The sequence below is a fragment of the Heptranchias perlo genome, chromosome 20 (genome assembly GCF_035084215.1).
Source record: "Heptranchias perlo isolate sHepPer1 chromosome 20, sHepPer1.hap1, whole genome shotgun sequence".
Classification (NCBI taxonomy): domain Eukaryota; kingdom Metazoa; phylum Chordata; class Chondrichthyes; order Hexanchiformes; family Hexanchidae; genus Heptranchias; species Heptranchias perlo.
The window spans coordinates 28,092,791-28,118,608 of NC_090344.1; the positions used below are offsets into that span (position 1 = coordinate 28,092,791).

At 43.9% G+C, this 25,818-nt stretch overlaps 4 non-coding genes across 4 annotated transcripts; 3 read left to right on the forward strand and 1 right to left on the reverse strand.

The window, feature by feature from the left end:
* Positions 1-2,189: 2,189 nt before the first annotated feature.
* On the forward strand, positions 2,190-2,263 carry trnat-agu (transfer RNA threonine (anticodon AGU)). Its single transcript has one exon. It is a non-coding gene; the product is annotated as a tRNA-Thr (tRNA).
* Positions 2,264-5,596: 3,333 nt separating this feature from the next.
* trnas-gcu (transfer RNA serine (anticodon GCU)) lies at positions 5,597-5,678 on the forward strand. Its single transcript has one exon. It is a non-coding gene; the product is annotated as a tRNA-Ser (tRNA).
* A 5,012-nt stretch (positions 5,679-10,690) lies between these two features.
* Positions 10,691-10,779, reverse strand: trnap-ggg (transfer RNA proline (anticodon GGG)). Its single transcript is given in 2 exon segments — positions 10,691-10,726; positions 10,744-10,779. It is a non-coding gene; the product is annotated as a tRNA-Pro (tRNA).
* Positions 10,780-14,985: 4,206 nt separating this feature from the next.
* trnat-ggu (transfer RNA threonine (anticodon GGU)) lies at positions 14,986-15,059 on the forward strand. Its single transcript has one exon. It is a non-coding gene; the product is annotated as a tRNA-Thr (tRNA).
* The last annotated feature ends 10,759 nt before the right edge of the window (positions 15,060-25,818 follow it).

A 25,818-nucleotide genomic window follows, 5' to 3' on the forward strand; every position in this document is an offset into this window, starting at 1 on the left:
TCAGCGACAAGCGTGGATATAAGAACATAAGAACATAAGAAATAGGAGCAGGAGTAGGCCAATCGGCCCCTCGAGCCTGCTCCGCCATTCAATAAGATCATGGCTGATCTGATCCTAACATCAAATTTAAATTCATGTCCAATTTCCTGCCCGCTCCCCGTAACCCCTAATCCCCTTTACTTCTAGGAAACTGTCTATTTCTGCTTTAAATTTATTTAATGATGTCGCTTCCACAGCTTCTTGGGGCAGCAAATTCCACAGACCTACTACCCTCTGAGTGAAGAAGTTTCTCCTCATCTCAGTTTTGAAAGAGCAGCCTCTTATTCTAAGATTATGCCCCCGAGTTCTAGTTTCACCCATCCTTGGGAACATCCTTACCGCATCCACTGATCAAGCCCTTTCACAATCTTATATGTTTCAATAAGATCGCCTCTCATTCTTCTGAACTCCAATGAGTTGAGTCCCAATCTACTCAACCTCTCCTCATATGTCCACCCCCTCATCCCCCGGATTAACCGAGTGAACCTTATTTGTAACGCCTCGAGAGCAAGTATGTATTTTCTTAAGTATGGACACCAAAACTGTATTCAGTATTCCAGGTGCGGTCTCACCAATACCTTATATAACTGCAGCAATACCTCCCTGTTTTTATATTCAATCCCCCTAGCAATAAAAGCCAACATTCCGTTGGCCTTCTTGATCACCTGCTGCACCTGCATACTAACTTTTTGACTTTCTAGCACGAGGACTCCCAGATCTATTTGTACTGAAGTACTTTCCAGTTTCTCGCCACTAAGATAATAACTTGCTTTCTGATTTTTCCTGCCAAAGTGCATAACCTCACATTTTCAATATTGCATTGCATCTGCCAAATCTCCGCCCACTCACCCAGCCTGTCGATTTCCCCTTGTACGTTTTTTATGTCCTCCTCACTCTCTACTTTCCCTCCCATCTATGTATCATTTGCAAACTTTGATACGTTACACTCGGTCCCCCACTCCAAATCGCCAGAATATGCGGCAGTCTATTCCGTCGTCTACATCATTTATACACCCGGTCTCTTCCTCCCACCTTCTAACCAACTCCCAACCCGTTTCGATAGGTTGCTTTAAATTCTACGCGCTCCCATTTATGTTCACAGTATCTTCTGTGGTACCTTATCGAATCCTTCTGGAATTCAATATTATATAACATCCATAGACACTCCATTATCTACCACGTTAGATATATCTTCAAAAAGTTCAACTAGCTTTGTTGGACTTGACTTACCCTTTATAAATCCATGCTGGTTCTCTCTGATTACTTCATATTTATCCAAGTGCTCAGGCATTCCTTCCTTAATAACGAATACTGGTAACGTCCCCACCACGGACGTCAGACTAATGGGTCTATAATTTCCAACTTCATCTCTGCTACCCATCCTAAATAATGGAGTGACATTGACAATGTTTCAATCAAAGGACCAATTCCTGAATCAAGATATTTTGAACGATCATGACTAAAACATGTACAATTTCCTCGCCTATTCCTCTTGGTCCCCTCGGGTGGTAACGATCAGGTCCTGGAGATTTGTCTATCTTTAATCTAATTATTTTCTCCATTGCCATTATTTTACTTGTACTGAATCCCCATGATTTATTTACAGTTGTCCTCGTGTCTCTGGTATGTTATCGTCATCCTTTTCTGTGAAGTAAATATTTAGCAATTCTGCTATTTCCTGATATTCAATTACAATATCACCTCTGTCTGTCTTTAAAGGGCCCACATTACTCTTAGTCACCCTTCTTTCTCTTCATGTACTGGTAAAAATCTTTATTGTTGTCCTCATTTTCCCTCACAGGTTTTTCTCCTTTTCCCTGAATGTTCCTCTTCCGGTTTTTAGTTTCAGCACCGCAAGAAATAATACTTTGCAATAAAGTTCGGCTCAATAGTTCTTTACTGTCAGAGAGAATTGTCTGATCCCCGAATTTATTTAATGTAACAAACACAAGCACACATAATCATCGGTGTATCAATGCACTGATGGATACACAAAGATGAACACAGCGAAAAAATGCAGGAAGTATCGGGATGCACTGGTAAACGGACAAGCGAAATCGACAAAAGAAAACGGTCTGAACCCCGAACAGACAGTAACGTGTCGCTGATAGATGTTATTGAGAGGAGGTGTGGACAGGTTGTCACCAGTTGGCGCTGTGGCTTAGCTGGTTAAAGCATCTGTCCAGTAAACAGGGGATCCTGGGTTCAACTCCCAGCAGTGCCTTATGCAACTTATTATTTTCACCTAATTTGTGAAATTAAGCGACAAAATAACACTGTGGTGTTTGGATTTGTTCAGGTTTCAGGCGGGAAAAGATATCAAGATGACTGCTCAAAAACGCACTTTCATTATTCAGACAGACCTCTCATTGAATGTGTCTGTAACACGTTCTTGTTTCTGGTCTCGTTGGGGTCGGGGTATAATTCACGATTTGAAGTTTAAACCCGGAAGTAGTCCTAATTCTGACCGAGACTTGTGATCTTGACCAGCGGTGCAAACATTTGAAAACTGGAAAGTGAAAGTTTCCAAATCACTCCACCTGAATCCCCGGGCCCTGACGAAATATATCCCAGGCTGTTAATAGAAGCAAGGAAGGAAATAGCGGAGGCTCTGACCATCGTTTTCCAATCCTCCCTGGTTACAGGTGTGATGCCGAAGGATTGGAGGACTGCTAAAGATGTACCGTTGTTTAAAAGGGAGAAAGAGATCGATCGAGTAATTACTGGCCAGTCAGAATAACCTCGGTCAGGCTGAAGGTATTTCATTAAATCTACACTGTACTTTACCACAGCCAATACTGGGAGGAGGGGACTCTTGACTGACAAGCCTCAGCGACACCAGGAGAGCAAACCCACGCTCTCTCTTATTCCTGGGATGTGCTACTTTTGAAAAAAAAAGGTGAGTATCTCGATACCTTTAAACACTCTGTTTCATTGCACACCATTGACAGTGTATTGTAGGACGGTGTGAGTGTCTTTATACCTTTAAACACTCTGTTTCACTGCACACCATTGACAGTGTATTGTAGAATGGTGTGAGTGTCTTTCTACCTTTAAACTCTCTGTTTCACTGCACAGCATTGGCAGTGTATTGTAGGACGGTGTGAGTGTCTTTCTACCTTTAAACTCTCTGTTTCACTGCACAGCATTGACAGTGTATTGTAGGACGGTATGAATGGGATGAGGGTCTGTGGGGCGAAGTGCAGCCGTTTGGGAGCAGCGCCCATTTGCGGGCTGAGTATTGCACGCTTGATTTTGTCTCTCCCTTCTATCTTTCTTTCTCTCTTTCTTCCTTTCACCCCCTCTCTCCCATTCTTTCTTTCACTCTCATTTCATTCCTCTTATTTCGTGCTTTTTCTTTCTGCGCCAGCACCTTTGTCTGTATCCTGTTTTTGTTCTCTCATGTGTCTCTGTTGGATGATCCAAAATTCAGACCAGCCGCTGCCTCCAGCTTTTTCTTCCTTCCACAATCATGGTCTATTTCATTGAGACTTTACTGCGGCCTTGCCTACTCTAACACTCACTTTCACATTCTTACGCCTTTAAGTTTGCTCTACATCGACCGCTGTTTCTCGGGGGCACATGTCCCGTTCGCATCAATGTTCATTTGTGCCTTGAAACCAGTCGATACATTTCGATCTGCTCCAGAGACAAGCTCAAAGAAAGCAGGGCTGGCATTCGAAAGTAGAGCGCATACTTTTCCGTGAAATTTCCATGGGGTATCTTGTGACACGGGGGATGTTAACTGAAGAACTGGGTTTTGTTTCCATGGTCGTTCGCGCTTTTCCCCGAGCAGTTGATTTGCGGGAGAGACGGGCGGCGCGACATAGCTGCGAAAGACGGATGAAAGCTGCACTTTTAGCAATCTGAGCGGTGCAGGAAAGTCGGAAATGTTCCGCTTGATCTTAATAGGTCTGTGGAAATGTCCGATTGTAAAGGAATGAGGAGAAATGAAAAGAGCGGCAATGGTGAAAAGGTGTCGATTACAGGAGGTTGGCCGTGAGCGAAAGGTCCTTTGAAAGCTCGGCGCGGAGGGGATTTTGTTCCGAAACGGCAGACTTCAAGCGCGTGGGGAAAGTGAAGTGCGAGCTGCGTCCTTGGGTCAAATTGGGTGTTTTCAGGAAAACAGCCATTGTGAAATCACAAAAATGAAAACAGAAAATGCTGAAAACGCTGAGCAGGTCAGGCAGCACCTGTGGTGAAAGAACCAGAGGGAACGTTTCAGCTCTATGACCTTTATCATCAGATCTGAAGGATTTGCCATGTGCGTGAGTAACTTCGCTGTGACAGATGCTGGCTTCCATCTCTGAATTATGTGGGCTCGAATCTTACTGCTGCCAGAATTTGTGGAGTTTTTCATTTTGGCCGCCTCACCAAAAACCCTTCTTAAATAAGAAGTGCTTTTCCGCATTGCTGGTTTAAACCTGTTTGCACAATTCAGCAAATTCTGGATTGCCACCCAACTGTTTCTTGGACGGAGGTGTTGGGATTGTAAGGGGTGATCTCGGCGAAGTATCAATCAATGTGCACAATGGCGCCCTGGTGAACCGAGTACCTCTTATAGTCAGTATAATATAAAAGATATGCACCATAATTATGAATTTCTTCTTTGCATCACATTAGGATTTATTATCAGGGAATGTACATGAGCAGGTCGATTTACGTCACGCTCCGGTCGCTTCGCATCGCCTCCCACAAATAGAATAGAATCATAGAAAGGTCACAGCACGAAAAGAGGCCATTCGGCACATCGAGTCCGTGCCGGCTCTCTGCAAGTGCAATCCAGACAGACCCACTCCCCCACCCTTTCCCTGTAGACCTGTATTCTCTTTCGTTTCAAATACTTATCCAGTTCTTTATTGAACACCATGATTGAATCTGCCTCCACCACCCCCGAGGGCGGTGTATTCCAGATCCTAAACACTCGCTGTGAAGAAAAGTTTTTCCTCATGTCACCTTTGGTTCTTTTGCCAAACACCTTAAATCTATGTTCTCTGGTCCTTGAAACTTCCGCCAATTGGAACAGTTTCTCTCTATCTCCTCTGTCTAGATCCTTCATGATTTTGAATACCTTTATTAAATCTCCTCGTAACCGTCTCTGTTCCAAGCAGAACAACCCCAGCTTCTCCAATCTATTCATGAAACTTATACCCCTCATCCCTGGAATCATTACAGTAAATCTCTTCTGTGGGGATTCGTTATTAACATCGCCGAATCCCCCACCATCAACATACTAGTGGTCACCATTAACCAGAAATTTAACTGGACCAGCTACATAAATATTGTGGCGACAAGAGCAGGTCAGAGGCTGGATATTCTGCGCCAAGTGACTCACCTTCTAACTCCCTAAAGCCGTTCAACCATTTACAAGGCGCAAGTTGAGTGAGTTGGAATACTCATGTGATGGTCATGGACCTGAAACGTTAACTCTGTTTCTATGTCGAAAGATTCTGCCTGACCTGCTGAGGATACACACATTTACAGTTTTTATTTCAGATTGGCAACATAGCCAGAATTTTAATTTTGAATAAAGGGGGTTTCGCATATTTCTGCATGCGACGAGGTGGCCGAGAGGTTAAGGCGATGGACTGCTAATCCATTGTGCTCTGCACGCGTGGGTTCGAATCCCATCCTCGTCGTTATTGCGTTTAAGTTTTGTTTCTCCCATTCAGTCCATCCAGAAGGTCTGGTGAAAGTCCCATCCTTCTCGAAACGGCAGACGGAGGGTTTTGCATTGTTTGCTGTAATCAGCAACAGTTCCTTCCAGGAAGGTGTTGAGATTGTGAGATTGTGAGATCGCGAAATATCAGAGTGTCCATTGGTGTCATTGTAAAATGAGTAAATCTTATGGTCAGCGTAAGAGAAACTTACGTCCCATAATTATGATTTATGTCCGGATCATTTCGTGTCTGTGTCTGATTAAAAGGGATGTGCTGTAAGTCCCGGATCATTCTGTGTGCGTTTTACCCGATTTTCTTGATACCCTTTTCCTTCTGAACTGAAATGACGATCCTCTCTCGAGAATAAGGTTCACCTCCTGCTTCGGGCAACTGGTCGGAAAAATAACAAAAACTGATGAGACCAAGTTCATTCTGCTGGACTTCCATTCCAATCTCCGCACTCTATCCCCCATTCAGTCCCACCCCCGCCTGGACAGTATAATCTGCGATATACATAAGGGAATGGAGAAGCAGAATATCACGGTTATAATTCTCTTCGTTGCTCAACACTGAATAGCTTCAATTGCAATAATTCAGAAGGTGATCATAGGATCATAGAATCTTACATCACAGAAGGAGGCCATTCGGCCGTCGTGCCAGTGTCGGCTTTTTCGAAGACCTGTCCAAATTAGACCCACACCCCAGATTTTCCCCTATAACCCTGCAAATTAGTCATCTTCAATTATGTCCAATTGCCTTTTAAATGATCCCATGGAATCTGCTTCCACCACCCTTTCAGGAAGTGCGTTCCTGATCTTAACAAACCCTCTGTGTGAAAAAAATTCTCCTCAATTCCCCTCTAGTTATTTTCCCAATTATTTTAAATCTATGATCTCTGGTTACCAACCCACATGCCAGAGGAAACAGTTTCTCCCTACTTGCTCTTTCAAAACCTCTCATTATTTTGAATACCTCCATTCGGTCTCCCGTTAACCATCTCTGCTGTAAGGAGAACAATCCCAGCTTCTCCAATCTCTGCACAGAACTGAAGTCCCTCATCACTGGTATCATCCAGGTCAACCTGCTCTGAATCCTCTTCAATCCCTCTTCATCCTAAAGTGTGGTGCCCAGATCTGTACAATATACTCCAGATGAGACCTAAACACTGATTTGTAAGGATTAGTATGATTTCCATTTTTTGTATTCAATGCCCCTATTCACAAAGCCAAGTATCCCATCTGCTTTCTTAACCGCCTTATCAACTTGCCCTGTTTACTGAATATGAACCCCCAGGTTCCTCTGCTCTTGCAACCCCCCATAAATTGTTCCATTTAGATTATATTGCCTCTCCATGTTCTTCTTCCAAAAGTGCATCACTTCACACTGATCGGCGTTAAATCTGTCACGTGACTGCCCATTTCACCAGTCTGTCCATGTCCTCCTGAAGTCTGCTATTATCATGCTCACTATTTACTACGTTGCCAAGTTCTGTACCATCCGCAATCTTCGAAATTGTATTCCCTATTCCCACATCCAAGACATTTATATATAACAAGAAAAGCAATGGTCCTAATACCGACCCCTGGGGGATTCCACTGCATATTTCTCCCCAGTCAGAAAAACATCCGTTCACCACGAATCTCTGCCTCCTGTCCCCCAGCCTATTACTTGCCCACGTTACCACCGGCCCTTTAATCCCACGTGCTTCTAGTTTTCGAATAATTCTGAATTTCTAAAATGTGTCCTGAAAATAACTGTAACCCCGTAATTTTATTGTTAAACAATGAGAATACAGATATTAGGACCGGATGATAGATCGGGTTCATTCCCATTATCCGCAGGTGACGGGACCCGAGCAGGGGAAATACCATCTGGGTTTATATTTTCCGAAAACGGAGACGGAAAATAGCAAAACTCAACCCGTCGAAATCCAACAATTGGACGAAGAACCGACAGCCTTTTCCCATCCCAGGTTTGCAGACCTGGCCGTTGAAGGAAGCCTGATAAGTCCATTGGGGAGCAACAGCGAAAGTGAAGAAACGCAGACAGAGATAGATAGATACATGCAAAGAAAAATAGTATAAATCTCCAATTCTGTGGTTGAGCAGAATTTAGGTGGCAGCTTAAAGGAAATTCGTCGCATATCGTGAAATCTTAGACGTGTACATAGGGCTGGATTCTTACATTATTTCTGAAAAAAGTAAACACTGCCTGGTAACTACAGCTCTTATTTATTTGACCATTTTACAGTGGCGGTTTGAAGTGATTTCGAATCTCAGTGAATTTCAAGACCATGCTTGACCCACTCGTTTGGTCACCCACAGGTAGCACGCGGTTGGAGACTGCGCAGGCTCATCACAGGAACTCTGCCGGACCGCATGTTCCAGACTTGTATCCAACGCCACACGTGCAGCCTGCAGCCGTGTGTGGATTGGTGGTTGAGTGTAGAACCCTCGCCTGCCGACGGGAAACCAGGGGTTTGGTTCCAGGCCAAAGCAGCTTCCTTTACCTTTTGTATCTGTACCCATGAAATCGCCTGAATTGGGATAAATTCATGTGCCGGCTTCAATCTGTACAACTTCTTGAAAGATTATCTTCATTTCGTCTACGTGTCTTTCGTGGACATACCCTCTGCATTCTGTCCTCTGGTGTTCAAACATGCTCGGCTGGAGATAAATCAAACCTGCCTTCTGCACTTACTTCAAAGATGTGAGAAGCCAATTGGTGGTTTTTGACGAAAAATGGGGAGGCAAGGGGGCTCATACCGGGATTTGAACCAGTGAAACTCCCTGAGCGAGAATCAGATCCAAAGTCCAACTGGTAACAGAGCCGTGCAGCCACTGTAAAATTTCGCTGCCACGCAGCCGATCCGCCATCCTTTCAGAACACCATGGCCATCCAATCTCGCTTTCTTGTACGATATACGATGGAGAGCAATATCAGGTTCTAAACTAATTATTTCAGATCAACAATATTCGTCTCTCTTTATCAAATTAGTTTTGAATGTACGACTTGTATTATCAAGTAACACTTTACAGGATGAATTACTCTGAAACGACATTGTCGTCTGTCTCGGCATCGTCATAGTTTACACTCCACCAGAAGTACACTTGACTCAAATTGCTGCTTTCATTCACTATGAGAACGAAGAGCCACGAATGTGGAAACATTAGCTACGAAATTATCAGCTGGGTTGCACCTTTCCATTTCCTACTTCCTCAGTCTTTTTTTTCTTTACCCTTCTCTGCTATTTTTGCAGGTTAGATCAGCCATCGCCGTTCAAGGAAGCCTGAGAAGTCCATTGTGGACAATACAGAGAGACAAGAGACAAGAGACGGAGACATGGAGAGATGGAGCGATGCATGCAAAGAAAATAAAGAGTATAAATGTCAGGTTTTGCAAACTAGCAGAATTTATGTTACAGATTGGGAGAGATTCCTTCTTGGGTCTTGAAATCTTGCAAGAGAAGATTGGACACAAGTTAAAATCGTAGGCCTCGCTGGAGAATCTCTCATTCTGGGAGAGAGATAAATGCGGTCAATTAACTCCAATTAATCTGTTTCAGCAATGAAGGGATCTTTAAACAGTAGCTCTGCGAGCAGAATTCAAACCTGGGCAGGAAAACCTCAATTGAATTTTGAGTCCAACGCTTTAAACACTCGGCCACCGCAGCTGTAAACGGCATGTTCATTCAGATCGGATTCCAAATGGACACATGCTGCTGTTACAAACGCGCGCATTGGTTGTGCAGGGGTCGAATTCTTACCTGTTACGCTGGAGACCTTGGTTCCATTCCCAATACAATGCAGGATCATTCTGCAACAATGAGGAGCTGAGGAGCAAAAGTATACCATTTCGCCCCTCGAGCCTGTTGCGCAATTCAATGAGATCGTGGTTGACATGTAACCTAACTGCTTATTATCGCCATAGCCACATATCCCTTAATGCCTTTGGTCAACAAAAATCTATCAATTTCAGTCTTAAAATTGACAATTGAGCTCGCATCAACTGCTGTTTGTGGAAGAGAGTTCCAAACTTCTGCCTCCCTTTGCTTGCAGAGGTGTTTCCCAACTTCACGCCTGAAAGTCCTGACCCTCATGTTTGGGCTCTGTCCCCGAGTCCGAGACACGCTAACGGGCGAAAATATTTTTTTTCTGTTTACCCCACCAGTTCCCCTTAATATTTTGAAATGTTCGATCAAATCAGCACTTAATGTACTTATTTCGAGGCAAACCCGAGTTTATGTAATCTCTCCGCGTAATTTAAACTTTGGAGTCCAGGTCGCACTCTAGTAAATCGACGCTGCACTCACTTCAAAGCCAATATATCCTTCCTAAGGTGCGTTGCCCAGAACTGAAGACAATACTCCAGGTGTGGTCTAAACAGATCTTTGTACAGCTGTATCATAATGCCGATCTCCTTGTATTCTCGTCGTCTAGATATAAAGACCAACATTCCATTAATCTTTTTGATTATTTTTATGCCTGTCCATGACATTTTAATGATCTATATACATGGGCCCCTCAGTCTTTTTGGACCTCCACTGTTTCGAGCTTTTCACCATTTAGAAAGTACACTGATTTATCCTTTTAGGTCGAAAGTAGATGACCTCACACTTGACGAAATTCAGAACCATTTGCCGCAATTTTACCCATTCATTTATTATATTAATGCCTCTCTGTAATTTTATGCTTTCATCTGCACTGCTTACAATGCTGCCCATCTTGGTGTCATCGGCAAACTTGGATATGTGCCTTTCCATCCCGTCATCTAATATCCGCCTGAATTGGGAAAAATCCAAATTCAGTTTCAATCTCCTCATCAGCTTGAGACATTTTATTTGCTTCATGTGTGTTGCGCCGACGAAACTTCGGCATTCAGTCCACTGGAGCTCAAACATCCTCTGGCCACAATTCAGTTCTCCCAACAACAAAACTGAAAAGATGTGAGAATCCAATTGGTAACTTTTCACTAAAAGAAGCAACACATGAGGGCTCGTCCGGGACTTGAACCCGGGACCTCTCGCATATTACTCAATGAAACGCCCCAAGCGAGAATCATACCCCTAGACCAACGAGCCGCTGTTAGTTTAGTTGTGAAGCCAGTGTAAATGTTCGTTGCGTCTCACAGCCGATCGGCCATCCTTTCAGACCACTTCTGTCCATCCAATCTCGTTTTCTATTCGGGTGCACAGCAATATCAAGTTGTGCTACAACTATTTCCAATCACCAATATTAGTCTCCCTTTACCAAATTGCTTTCGAGTCCACGACTTGAGTTATCAAGTAAGACGTTTCAGAATTAGCTGCTCTTAAACTGCATTGCTTGGGAGGATACTGAGAGTCGTGTCGATTTGTGGCACGCTCTGTTCCCTTTGCATTGCATCCGAAACATAGAATTGAATCATAGAAATGTTACAGCACGGAAAGAGACCATTCGCGCCAACGAGTCCGTGCTCGCTCTCTGCAAGTGCAATCCAGCTAGAACCAATCCTCGAAGCCCTGCATTATTTTTCCTTTCAAGTACTTATCCAGTTCCCATTTGAAGGCCATGATTGAATCTGCCTCCATCGTACCCTCGGGCAGTCCAGATCCGAACCTCTCGCTGTGTAACAAAGTTTTTCCTCATGTCACCTTTGGTTATTTTGACAATCACCTTAAATCTATGTCCTCTGGTTCATGATCCTTCCGCCAATAGGTACAGTTTCTCTCCATCTCCTCTGTCCAGACACTTCATGATTTTGAATACCTCTATCAAATCTCTACAAAACCGTCTCTGTTTCGAGGAGAACAACCCCAGATTCTCTTGCCTATCCACGTTACTAATGTCCCTCGTCCATGGAATTATGCTAGTATTTTTTATCTGCACCCCTCTCAGGCCTTCACATCTTTCCTGAAGTGCCATGTCCAGAACCGGACACAATAATTCAGTTGTGTTCAAACCAGTGTGTTATAAAATTTCATCATGACAGCTATACTTTTGCACTCCATACATCTATTTATAAAGCCCAGTATTCCGTATGCTTTTTAACCGCTTTCTCAATCTGCCCTGCCACATTCAACGATTTGTACACATAAACCCCTCTTTGTTCCTGTACCGCTTTTACATTTGTGCCCTGGAGTTTATATTGCCTCACCTCGTTCTTCCAACCGAAATGTATCACTTCTCATTTTTCTGCATTAAATTTCATCTGCCACGTCGCCGCCCATGCCACCAGCCTGTCTATATCCTTTGAAGACTATCACTATTCTTATCACTGTTTACGACCATTCCAAGGTTTGTTTCACCTGCAAATTTTGAAATTGTGCTCTGTGCACTCAAGTCCAAGTCATTAATATATATCAAGAAAAGCAGTGGTCCCAGCACTGATCCCTGGGGAACGCCACTGTACACCTCTCGCCAGTTCGAAAAACAACCGTTCACCAGTAATCTCTGTTTCCTGCTCTTAGTCAATTCTGCATTCATGTTGTTACTGCCCCCTTTATTCCATGGACCGCAATCTTGATGATAAGCCTACCATGCGGCACTTTATCAAACGCCTTTTGAAAGTCCACATACACCACATCAACTGAATTGCCCTCATCTATCCTCTCTGTTACCTCATCAAAAAACTCTTACAGGTGAGTTAACCACGATTTGACTTTAACAAATCCGTGCTGGCTGTCCCTAATCATTCCACCCTCGTCCAGGTGACTGTTAATTCTATCCCGGGTTATCGTTTCTAAACGTTTCCCCACCACTGAGGTTAAACTGACTGGCCTATAGTTGCTGGGTTTAATCGTACACCCTTTTTTGGGCAAGGGTGTAACCTTTGCAATTCTCCAGTCCTCTGGCACCACCCACATATCTAAGGATGTTTGTTGATTATGGCCAGTACCTCCGCAATTTCCACCTTTACTTCCCTCAGCAACCGAGCATGCATCCCATCCGGACCTGGTGGTTTATCCACTTTAAGTACAGCCAGCCGTTCAAGTGCCTCTGCTTTTTCAATTTTTAGACCATCCAGTATCTTAACTATACCTTCTTTTGCTGAGACTCTGGCAGCATCTTCTTGGTAAAGACAGATGCAAAGTACTCATTTGGTACCGAGGCCATCCCCTCTGCCTCCATCAGTAGATCTCCTTTATCGGGCCGAATCGGCCTCTCCCCTCCCCTTACAACCCGTTGAATGTTTACATGCCTGTCGAAAACTTTTGGATTCCCTTTTATGCTGGCCGTCAGTCTATAGTCATATTTCTCTGTGCCTCTCATTTCCTTTTTCAGTTCCCCTCTGAACTCCCTAATTTCGGCCTGGTGAATGAGCGCATAAAAAAAGTTAGCATTTCTTTCAGCCGGAAACAGAAAGTTACTGGTTGATTAATGGCGATTTGAACAAATATTCGTCTTTTTTACAGTGTTTAATCAGTTTTGATAAGTTAATACAGTGAACTAATACAGTAAAGTATTTTGTAAAAGTTGAATTCCTGATCGGGAACCGCCTCAGACAGCGCATTACTGCCCATCCCTGGGATAAAAGATAACACCGAAGCTTTGACAACACATCGCAGGTCCCGCTGCAAAGACACAGCTTGCCAGCTGTTCAGCAATTTGGAGCCTGGACAGGGAGTTAAACGCTGAACCATCATCTCACTACCCACTTTAGTCTGATACTCTACCGACTGAGCTACCCAGGCTCGATCGAACATAAGCTCCCATCGTACGTATTCATGGGAGGTCTCTGAATTATCCCTGCAGCCGTCGAGCAAGGGTGAGGTCCGTTTGATAAAATTCTCAGTAACGTGTTGAGGAGAATCCTTGTTCCTGTTGAACATGATGTAAGAAACATGGACAGTGAACTCGTGAGTTTATAATTCTTCTTGTTTGTGCCAAATGTCTTGTCATTCGTTAGCAGCAATTAAAATAACACTTTGCCCAGCGGCTCAAAAGCTGAACTTGTCCCACACGGGAGCTGGAAAAGGCCTCTCGACCTTTCAGCGTATTAATATCTGTAAGCTGAATAATTTCTCCCGTTACACAGTGACACCAGGCAGAATATTTCCCTTCCAAATTTTCCCCACACGACACTTCCAACCGATGAATATCGGCTTAACGAAAAGAAGAATTGCTTGTTTGGTTCTTTAGATTTAAATATCTCGTAACGGCCCCTTTGCCATGTGAGATGCCGCTAAAAGCCCCCTCTCCCACTATGAACAAATAAACTGGCACCTCCTATTGCAAGACGGCAGGCCGGAGGAACCCAAGAGCCCACATGGGAACACTAAGAAGTAGATGCATCATGGAACATACCAGTTGTACCTTGAACTCCAGTCAAAATGTTCGGAGTAAAAGGTTTGATTGTTTTAGAAGACGCTCGAACTCACAACCTGGTCATTTCAGGAGCCCACACTGCTGTAAAGAAGTAACGCACGCTTAACAATTGTGCAAAACGAGAGCAGCGAACAACCGAAAGCATCAGCGCTCCTGCCAAACAGCTTCATTTTCGGTCTCTCAATTATCACTTCGAGATCTTTCTCAAACAGAAGCCTCCAATCCAGATGCTCTTCGTTAAATAACAATTCCCGAATCAAGAGAGTTTTGATCAATCATGACGAAAGCATGCACAATTTCCTCACCTGTTCCTTTTGATCCCTGGGATGGTGAACATCAGGTCCTGGAGATTTGTCTATCTTGAGCCTAATTATTTTCTCCATTGCCATTATTTTACTTATACGAATCCCCGTGATTTATTAACAGTTTTCCTCGTGTCTCTGGGATGTTATCCTCATCCATTTCTGTGACAACTGATGCAAAGTAAAAATTGAGCAACTGCCATTTCCTGATTTTCAATTACAATATCACCTCCATCTGTTTTTAAGCGGCCCAAGTTACTCTAAGCCTCCTTTCTATCCCTTAATATACTTGTAAAAACGTTGAGAGTTGTCCTCGTTTTCCCTCACAAGTTTTTCTCCTTTTCCCTTTTTGCTTCTCTTACGATTTTTTAGTTTCAGCACCACAATAAACAACACTTCGCTGTAAAGTTCGGCTCAATAGTTCTCCAATGTCAGAGCGAGAATTGTCTGAAGCCCTAATTTATTTAATGTAACAAATACAATCACACATAATCATCCGTGTATCAACGCACTGATGGATGCACAAAAGATCAACACAGCGAGAAATCCACTCAGTTTCGGAATGCACAGGTGAACGGACAAGCGAAATGGACAGAGATGAAACGGCCTGAACCCCCAATAGTGAAGTGTCGCTGATAGATTTTAGTGCGAGGAGGTGGGGCTACTGCATCATCAATTGACGCTGTGGCTTAGCTGGTTAAAGCATCTGTCTGGTAAACAAGAGATCCTGGGTTCAACTCCCAGCAGTGCCTTGTATAGCTTATTATTTTACATAATTTGTGGAATTCAGCGACAAAATAACACTGTGGTGTTTGTCTTTTTTCAGGTTTCAGGAGGAAACGGACAGCAAGATGACTGTTCAAAAACGCCCTTTCATTGTCCAGACAGACCTCTCATAGAATGTGCCTGCCACACGTTAATTTAAGGACACGTTCTTGTTTCTGGGCTCGTTGTGGTGGGGGCATAATTCACGATTTGAGGTTCAAAGTCGGAACTCGTCCAAATTTGGACCTCGACTTGTGATCTTGACCTGCGGTACAAACGTTTGCAAATAGGAAAAATAAGTCCTCAAATCGCTCCACCTGAATCTCCAGGCCCAGATGAAATATATCCCAGGATGTTAACAGAAGCAAGGAAGGAAAAAGCGGAGGCTCTGACTCATTTTCCAATCCACCCTGGCAAAAGGTCTCGTGCTGGAGGATTTGAGGATTGCTAACGTTGTACCATTGTTTAAAAAGGGAAAAAGGGATAGATCGAGTAAATACAGGCCAGTCAGCCTAAACTCGATGGTGGGTAACTTATTGAGCACAATTCTGACGGAAAGTATGAATCGTCATTTAGAAAGGCACGGATTAATCAAGGACAGTCAGCGTGGATTTGTTAAGGGATGGTCGTTTGAATTGAATTATTTGAGGAAGTATCAAGGAGGATCGATGAGGGTAGCGCGATTGATGTAGTCTACATGGATTTTAGCGAGGCTTTTGGCAAAGTCCTACATGGCAGATTGGTCAAAAATGTAAAAGCCCATTGGATCCAAGGGACATTGGCAAGTTGAATCCAAAATTGGCTGAGTGGCAGGAACCAAGCGGTTGTGGTCGACGGGTGCTTTTGAGACTGGAAGGCTGTTTCGAGTGGGGTTCCATGCGGCTTCGTACTAGGTCCCTGCATTTCGTGGTACAGATCATTGATTTAGACTTAAATGTAGGGGGCATGATTAAGAAATTTGCAGATGATACAAAAATTGGTCCTGTGGTTGATAGTGAGGAGGAAAGCTGTCGACTGCAGGAAGATATCCATAGAGCGGACAGGTGGATAGAAAAGTGGCAAATGCAATTCAATCTGAAGAAGTGTGAGGTAATGCATTTAGTCGGGGCGGGGGGGCAAAAAGGCAAGGGAACACACATCAAATATTGTAATTAATTTGCCATTTAGACTCACTTTCTGCAATTTTACTAATGTCTTCCTTTATTTTTCGCATTTTTCCTTTGTATTAACTACAGCTCGCTATTAGGTGTCGTCCCTAAATTTTGAAATTGTACTTCCGATTCCCGTGTCCAAATCATGAATGTAAATTTTGAACAACAGTGGTCCCAGCACCGATAAATTTTGAACAGCAGTGGTCCCAGCACCGATAAATTGTGCACAGTGGTCCCAGCACCGATAAATTGTGAACAGCAGTGGTCCCAGCACCTATAAATTGTGAACAGTGGTTCCAGCACCAATAAATTGTGAACAAGTGTGGTCCCAGGAATTGTGATCTTGAACTTCAGTTGAAACTTTTGCATAAAAGGAAATAACGTCCCCAAATCGTCCCACATGAATCTCAAACGCTTTGGGAAGAAGTTCAATGGAAACAATCAGGACTTTAAAGGCACCTCAACGACCTGAACTTTCGTTGAATGAATTTTGTTAGCCATTACATTCGACCATGAAATCGCCCTTGACGTTCATCTCACTGAAGCAGAGTGTGGCCGCTTTGTATCTGTGAGCATGTCGGTCGCGTGTTTAGCTTTGATATTGATCGCTTCCAATTTGTAAAATTTCATCAATCGTCAGCGAAAAGAAAACTAGAATCGAATTGTCCCTGTAAGTGATGAAGTGAAGGGATTGGTGCTCCAAGCAGATCTGGAAAATGCGTGGTGCAATCGGTCAGGAGTTCCAAATCCACCCTCCAGCCTCTCGGCAATCATATTAACTGAGCTTTACTCTGGCCCAGTGTCACCGCACTGAAATCGAGTATTTGTGCGGCATGTTTTTCTTCATAGTTGCTGGTTTAAGAGTGAAGACCGGCTTGTTGGATTTTCACCCCTGCAAGTTTCAACCATTCATTTTTCACTGACTGTAGACAGTTGTTATATTGGTCGCTACAAACTCAAAGTTTAGCCCAGTGAATTATTGGTTTAGCAGGTGACCTCTTCACCTGTTCTCGGCGGTGTTATCCGTTCGCGTGAAAGTTTGATGGTTCGAGCCCTTATTTTATTTTATCCTCAGGATTCATCGCCTCAAAGTTCCAAGGTTTCAACGTATGTTTTGGAATCAAGAAAATGTACCGGAATCATTGCCAGCTGAGCAGGGCTGATATTCTACCATTTACCCTGCGGTCGGGAATCAGGCACATGAATCATGTAAAGGAATGGAACATTGGCTTCACGGAAATTACAATTCTCCTTGACAGACAAGCCCCCGAAAGGCCCGAAGGGAGGCCGCATTCGCAGCAGGAGAGCTGGTTCGCTGTGACATGGAGATTTCTGTAGTGAGTGAGACCAGACTGTTCCTATGTTCAGGGAATAAATTTCACACCCTTTATTTTGGAAAAGCAAAACGGTGGGGATTTTTGTCATAGCCCGATGCCTTTCGTGTTGTATCAGATGTTCCTCGTTGCGTTCCTTTCATCTTGATCGGAGAACCAGTTCGGGCGTTCCTGTGATAAAGAGCGACAATTGCCAGTTAATGTTAAATTTAACAACGACTCTACTGCGTTTTTAATCCCACTCTTAAGATGCAGTCTATAAAATGAAAAAACATCACCACATTCAAAGCATAAAAATCTTATTAAAGTTTTGACTGTCTCTCGGTAACCACGTCAACATCGCCATCAGTCTGAAATAGAAAGTTATCGATTGATTCATGGTGATTAAAACAGGGATTCAACTACGAACAGGATTTAATTAGCTTCATGTAATTAATTTAATAAGTTCATAACTCTTTTTAAAGTTAATTCCCTCACTGGGAATCGAACCTCGCGGCGGTGAGAGTACCGAATTCTCACCACCAGGCCATTGGGGAGCTCCCAAGATTGCGCACGAGACAAAGTGGAACTGATGACATTATTTTTTCTTTCGCTCTTTCATAATTCATTCAGCTCTGTGTTTATTCTCAGGCCTCTTATCTCTCCTTCTTTTCAGCTTCTGACTGCGGATATTCCTGTGGCTAAATATGAATAATATAGAACATCTTACAGCCCCGTTATATTTGCTGTTTCTCTGTGCAGTTCTGTGCAAAATCAAACTGTCCGCAAATACCGACAGTGCCTCTCTCTCACTCCCCAAAGAAGCAGCAGGAGATGCCACTTTAAACTGTCAGTTGCTTCAAATGATTCCCGATGGACCTGCGTGCAATTGCAGCTTTCCCAGGAGCTGCATTCGGTGCGTGAATTTTGGAAACGGAAACATGTCCATCAGCAGCTTGTGGTCGTATTTTACCTCACTTTCCATTTCATTTGCATGCCGACTTGCACTTGGTGCTGTCATTGCCTGAACATCACCTCTGTCGCGATAGTATTAAGGGATATGGGCCAAAGGCAGGTATATGGAGTTAGATCACAGATCAGCCATGATCTTATCAAATGGCGGAGCAGGCACGAGGGGCTGAATGGCCTACTCCTGTTCCTGTGTTCCTATTCCTATATAATCTACACTGCTTATAAAGCTGCCCATTTTGGTGTCATCGGCAAACTTCCATATGTCGCTCTCTATCCCGTCATCTCATATCAATGAGACCGCCTGAATAGGGGGAATTCACATTCAGCATCAATCTCTGCATCATCTTGAGACATTTTATTTACTTCACATGTGTTGCACTTTGGAAACTTCAGCTTTCTCTCCTCTGGAGCTCAAACATGCACTTTAATCCTACCAACAGGAACACTGAAAAGATGTCAGAAGCTAATTGGTGAATTTTACACTCAACGAAACGGAACAGCAAGAGCTTATCGGGGATTTGAGCCCGGGACTTCTCGGATATTAATCAACCAAAGCCCCCGAAACAAGAATCATACATCGAGACCAACCAGGCGCTGTTACTTGCATCATGCAGCCAGTGTAAAGTTTCGCTGTCTCCCATAGCCGATCGGCTACCCTTTCAGACCTCTTCTGTCCATCCAATCTCGTTTTCTATTCCGGTATACAGCAATATCAAGTTGTACACTAACTATTTCCAGTCACCAATATGAGTTTCCCTTTACTAAATTGGTTTCGTTTCTACGACTTATATTATCAAGCAAGACATTTCAGAATTATTTGCTCGGAAACTACATTGCTTTGGAGGATACTGAGAGGTGTCGATAAAAAGAGGGACCTTGGAGTGCATGTCCACAGATCCCTGAAGGTAAGAGGAGAGGTAGTTAAGGTGGTTAAAACGGTATAAAGGATACTTTGCTTTATTAGCCGAGGCATAGAATGTAATAGCAGGGAGGTTATTCTAGAACTGAATAAAACACTAGTTCGGCTACAGCTGGAGTATTGCGTACAGTTTTGGTCACCACATTACAGGAAAGATGGGACTACACTAGAAATGGTACAGAGATTTACGACGGTGTTGCGAAGAGTGGAGAATTTTGGCTATGAGGATAGATTGGATAGTCTGAGGTTGTTTTCTCTGGAACCGATGAGGCTGAGGCGAGATTTAATTGAGGTGCATAAAATTATCACGGGCCTCGATAGAGTGGATAGGAAGGACCTGATTCACGTAGCAGAGAGTTCAATAAAAAGGGTCATAGATTTAAGGTAATTGGTAGAAGGATTAGAGTGGAGCAGAGGGGAATTTTGTTCCACCCAGCGGGTGGTGGGGGTCTGGAACTCACTGCCTGAGAGGGTGGGAGAAGCAGAAACCCTCATCGGGTTTCAAAAGCACTTCAATATGCACTTGAAGAGCCGTAACCGACAAGACTACGGACTAAACGCTGGTAAGTCGGGTGATGCTGGATATCTCTTTTCCGGCCGGTACAAACATGATGGGCCGAATGGCCTCCGCTAACGTAAATTTTAATGATTCCATGATTCTATGATATAATTGCCGTCTGTCTCGGCATGGTGATAAAATACACTCTCCCATAAGTATACTTTAATCAAATTGGTGCTTTGTTTCAATGTGAGAGCGAAGATACATTAGACATCGACTGCAGCAGCTGGGTTGCACCTTTACTTTTCCTACCGTCTCAATCTTTCATTGTTGCAGGTTCGATCAGCCAACGCCGTTCACGGAAGCCTGAGAAGTCCATCAGAGGACAACACAAGAGACAGAGACAGGGAGAGATAGAGAAATGCATTCAAAGAAAATAAAGAGCATAAACAGAATCATAGAATCATAAAATGGTGACAGCAGAGAAGGAGGCCATTCGTCCCATCGAGCTCGTGCCGGCTCGTTGTTAAAGCAATCAAGATAGTCCCATTCGCCCGCCCCTTCCCGTTAGCCCTGCATTTGTTTCCTATCAAGTATTTCTCCAATTCCTTTTTGAAAGCCACCTTTCAATCAGCGCATTCCAGATTACAACTACTCGCTGGGTAAAGACGTGTTTCCTTCCGTCGCCTTTGGTTCTTTTGCCAATCACCTTAAATCTGTGTCCTCTGGTTCTCGACCCTTCCGCCAATGGGAACAGTTTCTCTTTATTTATTTATTCCAACCCTTCATGATTTTGAACACTTCGATCAAATCTCCTCTTAACGTTCTCTGATCTAAGAACAACCCCAGCACCGGGAAAATGCGGTCAATTAGCTTCAATTCATTTATTGGAGCATTAAACAGCTCTTTAAACATTACTGTGACATTATGGTAGCGCGGCCTCGCGGTCTAAAGTGTTAAATTTAGTTTCTATAGAGGCGTGGGTTTGAATCCCACTGCTGTTAGAATTTCTGCCAAAATTTATTTTGATCTGTTCACAGAAAACCCGATTGTAGTGCGATGGAGCAGAGGATGTGAAAGAAGCTGAAAGTGAAAGTGCAGATATTATTTTCATCACGGGGACAGGACACGTTTCCACAGGTAAGGGCCTCTCACCTTAAGATTATTTGCAGCAGAGGAGGAGAGGTGATCAAAGTGACCGGGCTCTAGCAGTGCAATCAGTCAGTGCGCGGTTCTTGTATAACCGTACAAGGTCGGGAAATGGCGAGGTTGTTAGTCGAGTCTCACGTAGATCAACGAATCCTTTTCCTTGTGAACATTTCGAACGGAGCTGAACGTATAATTGAGTGTTCCAAAATGCATCAATTATTTGTATCGCCACGTGGTTCCTCTTGTTGCAATATCAGATGAGATATTTAGTGTTATTAGTTTACAGGAGGGAGGCTGCGGTATTGGAGCCGCAAACTATGATTTTGATCAATCTACAAATTATGGGATTTAGCCTGAGCTTTAACCCTGCGCGTTCGACCGCTCAGTCACGATACTTTCCATCTTGCGATCTTCAGGAGCTACTTTCACAGGAATAGAATTACTGCAAGCTAGAATTCTACCCCTCAAGCACCAATGCTCGCAGGCAGCAGGATGCATGTGTCCAGTTGGAAACCTGACTGAAGGAACATGCAGTCTGACAGAGCCGGAAGTCCAGCAGATTGACTTTTGTGGTGAGCAGATGATGTGCCTCCATCTTGAGAGTGTTTCGCCAATCCAACTCAGAGAGGATTAAGCATTATAAATTCGGGTGGGACTGGAGCCACTTTTATATGATGAAGTGGAGGGGTTATTTCCCTTCCTTGACGGGCATTAATGATCCTGTTGCGGTTTTGCTGCAAAATTTCACTTCCCAGCGCCGAAATCACCGAACCCTGAACTAAAATTCAACGATGGTGAGATTCGGACACACAACCTTTGCAGTGATTAGAAGAAGTCCCACGTGCTACCAGAAATCGGCTATCGATTAGGTTATTTCACGTTACCCATATGCTGCTTGGGAACTTTTGCTGCGGTGCAGTAAGTTATTCAAAAGCTCAGTGGGGATTCATAGCGCTCCTGAGAAATCGACACAGGGACGGTTTGTGCAATGCATAGTCCTCTCTCTCTCTCCCATTTGCTCGCTCTCGCTTTCTCTCTTGAGCTCTCACTCTCCCCGTTTATCTCAAGAGGGCTGGAAAACAAGGGGTGGATGTTATGTTGCAGCTGCACAGAGCTCTGGCGAGACCCCATCTGGAGGATTGCATTCAGTTCCGGGCACCCACCTCAGGAAGGATGTATTAACCTGGACGCTCGAGGGGCTGAATGGCCTACTCATGTTCCCAAGTTCCAATGAATGGAACAATAATTCAAGTATGGAGACCCTAATGTATCAGGATGAGTGAGTGAAGAAAGTTTTCTGTTTGAAGTATTGATTTCATGAATTGAATACTCCCAGTGTCCTACCTCATTGCAGCCCAGTCCGGACAAACTGCTCGCACAAAGTGGCATTTTCTGTGAGAACACGAAAGACTTGTTCAGGCCATGACAGTACCGAGTGCGGGTAGGTCTGCGCGTGAAATGGAAAAGTGAGGTGAAATACTCCAACAAGCAGCGGATGTCTCTGTTCCCATTTCCAAAATGCACGCACGCACGGGCCCATGATCCCCACTAACACCCTCCTTCCAATCTCACACACCTCGCTTTGGTTTGAAATCGTGTATGTTTTCACAATGGGATTTAATTTGAAGAAAGCAGTGCTGTAACAACCCGGGGATATTGAAGAGATGCAGTACAAGAAGATACCTTAAAGGCAAATGATAACAATGACTGTTCTGACACTGTGAGCTGCAGTTAAAGGCTGACAACATTTAAAGTCTCATGCAGCAGGTCCGGGTCCAAATCTTTCACGTGGCATCTCCTTCTGTTTCTGTCACTCCTTTTCCTCCACGTAGAGTGGATTTGGAATTCCTGTGCGGCGACATTGCGCATTTTCCAGATCTGCTTCGAGCGCAATTCACTCCAGTTCATCAATTGCACACATTAGTTTGATCAAGGGGAGAGGACACCTTTTCACAGACAAGGGCTGTTCATCCTCTTGTTTTTCTAGCAGAGTCGGGCAGATCATCAAAGTAACCGGATTGGGTGAACTGTCCGTACAGGTGCCTGGTGGGCTCGTGGTTATGATTCGGCGTTCACACCTCTATAATTAATTACATGAAACCAAATAAACTCGACGAAAAGAGGAATATTTCTGTAAACACCATTAACCAACCTATAACATTATGTTGCAGACTGAAAGAGACGCCAACGTGGTTACCGAGTGACAGTCACAAGTTTAATAATGATTTGTTTTGTATGTGAAACGCTTTTCAGACTGCATTTTAGGAGACTGGTTGTACAGGTGCTGGAGTAAAACATGCCACAATGTCGTGATCGCGGGTTTGATTCCTGTATGGGTTGATAAGTGGCTTTGTTTTGGGTATTCGTAATTTTAAAATCCAAGCTTTACAATCAGATCCACAGACAAATTCACGGGACAATTTTATTGAATAACATCCATTGTAACTTTACCCCTGGGCCGGAGAAACAAGTCTTTCTTTTTCTTTTTCTTTCTCCGGTTTGCAGAGAAACGTTTAACTCGCGGCCTGTTCCCATTAATGATCATCAGCAACAACAGAAAGACAGAGCGGGTCTGACCGCCCCGAGATGTGGAAAATGGATCAGTTTAGAACAAATGCATCAAATCAAATGGTCACCCGGCACCGAGAGAGGAAAAACCAAGAGGAAAAGGCAGAAGGTAACAGAGAAATAAAAACCAAATGCAGACGATATAAATATTTCCCATCGTTGATGTCTCTCTGTTCCATCCCCAATCCTTCAGTGGCGGGGATAAAATTTCACTGCAAATAAATCCGAGAATCGACCCAAAGAAGAAGAAACGAAATAACCAAAAACAGCCAAATACTGGATGACACCAAAGACCTTTAAGTTTTCAGTCGAATGCAACCGCGACTGAGCTATTGGGACACCAAAGCAAATGCAACTTTTCGCCATTGTCTTGCAAGAAAATATCACCCCAGCGACGCCTTACTGTTCATTACTGCACTTCATATATAAACATCACACTCATATATCCCCAACCACAGTCCATAGATAAACACCACACTCATATATACACATCCACTGTTCAAGATATAAACACCGCACTCACATACACACAACAACAGTTCATATATAAACCTCGAACTTATATATACACACCCACAGTTCATATACAAACATCGCACTCATATAGACACACCCACAGTTCATATATAAACATCGCACTCATATATACACACCCACAGTTCATATACAAACATCACACTCATATATAGACACCCACAGTACATATACAAACATCGCACTCATATATACACACCCACAGTTCATATATAAACATCTCACTCATATATACATACCCACAGTTCATATATAAACATCGCACTCATAGATGCACACCCACAGTTCATATGACAATACTGCACTCATATATACACATCCACTGTTCGTATATAAACATCTCACTCAAATACACTCACCCACAGTTCATATTTAAACATCGCACACCTATATATACAACGACAGTTCATATAGAAACATCGCACCCACATATACAAATCCACAGTCCATATATCAACATCGCACTCATATATACATACCGAAATTTCATATATAAACATCGCACGCATTTATAAACACCCACAGTTCATATATAAACATTGCATTCATATACACTCTCCCACAGCTCATATATAAATAGCGCATTCATTGATAGTCACCCACAGCTTATATATTAAAATCGCATTTTTTTTATTCGTGCATGCGATGTGGGCGTCGCTGGCGAGGCCAGCATTTATTGCCCATCCCGAATTGGCCTTCCAGAACTGCTGCAGTCCGTGCGGAGAAGCTTCTCCCACAGTGCTGTTAGGAAGGGAGTTCCAGGATTTTGAACCAGCGACGATGAAGGAACGGCGATATATTTCCAAGTCGGGATGGTGTGTGACTTGGCGGGGAACGTGCAGGTGGTGTTGTTCCCATGTGCCTGCTGCCCTTGTCCTTCTAGGTGGTAGAGCTCGCGGGTTTGGGAGGTGCTGTCGAAGAAGCCTTGACGAGTTGCTGCACTGCATCCTGTGGATTGTAAACACTGCAGCCACTGTGCTCCGGTGGTGAAGGGAGTGAATGTTTAGGGTGGTGGATGGGGTGCCAATCAAGCGGGCTGCTTTGTCCTGGATGGTGTCGAGCTTCTTATGTGTTGTTGAGCTGCACTCATCCAGGCGAGTGGAGAGTATTCCATCACACTCCTGACTTGTGACTTGCAGATGGTAGAAAGGCTTTGGGGGGTCAGGAGGTGAGTCACTCGCCGCAGAATATCTAGCCTCTGACCTGCTCTTGCAGCCGCAGTATTTATATGGATGGTCCAGTTAAGCTTCTGGTCAATGGTGACCCCCAGGATGTTGATGGTGGGGGATTCGGCGATGGTAATGCCGTTGAATGTCAAGGGCAGGTGGTTAGACTGTCGCTTGTAGGAGATGGTCATTGCCTGGCCCTTGTCTGGCGCCAATGTTACTTGCCACTGATGAGCCCAAGCCTGGGTGTTGTCCAGGTCTTGCTGCATGCCGGCTCGGAATGCTTCGTTATTTGAGGGGTTACGAATGGAACTGAACACTTTGCAATCATCAGCGAACATCCCCATTTCTGACCTTATGATGGAGGGGAGGTCATGGATGAAGCAGCTGAAGATGGTTGGGCCGAGTACACTGCCCTGAGGAACTCCTGCAGCAATGTCCTGGGGCTGAGATGTTTAGCCTCCAACAACCACTA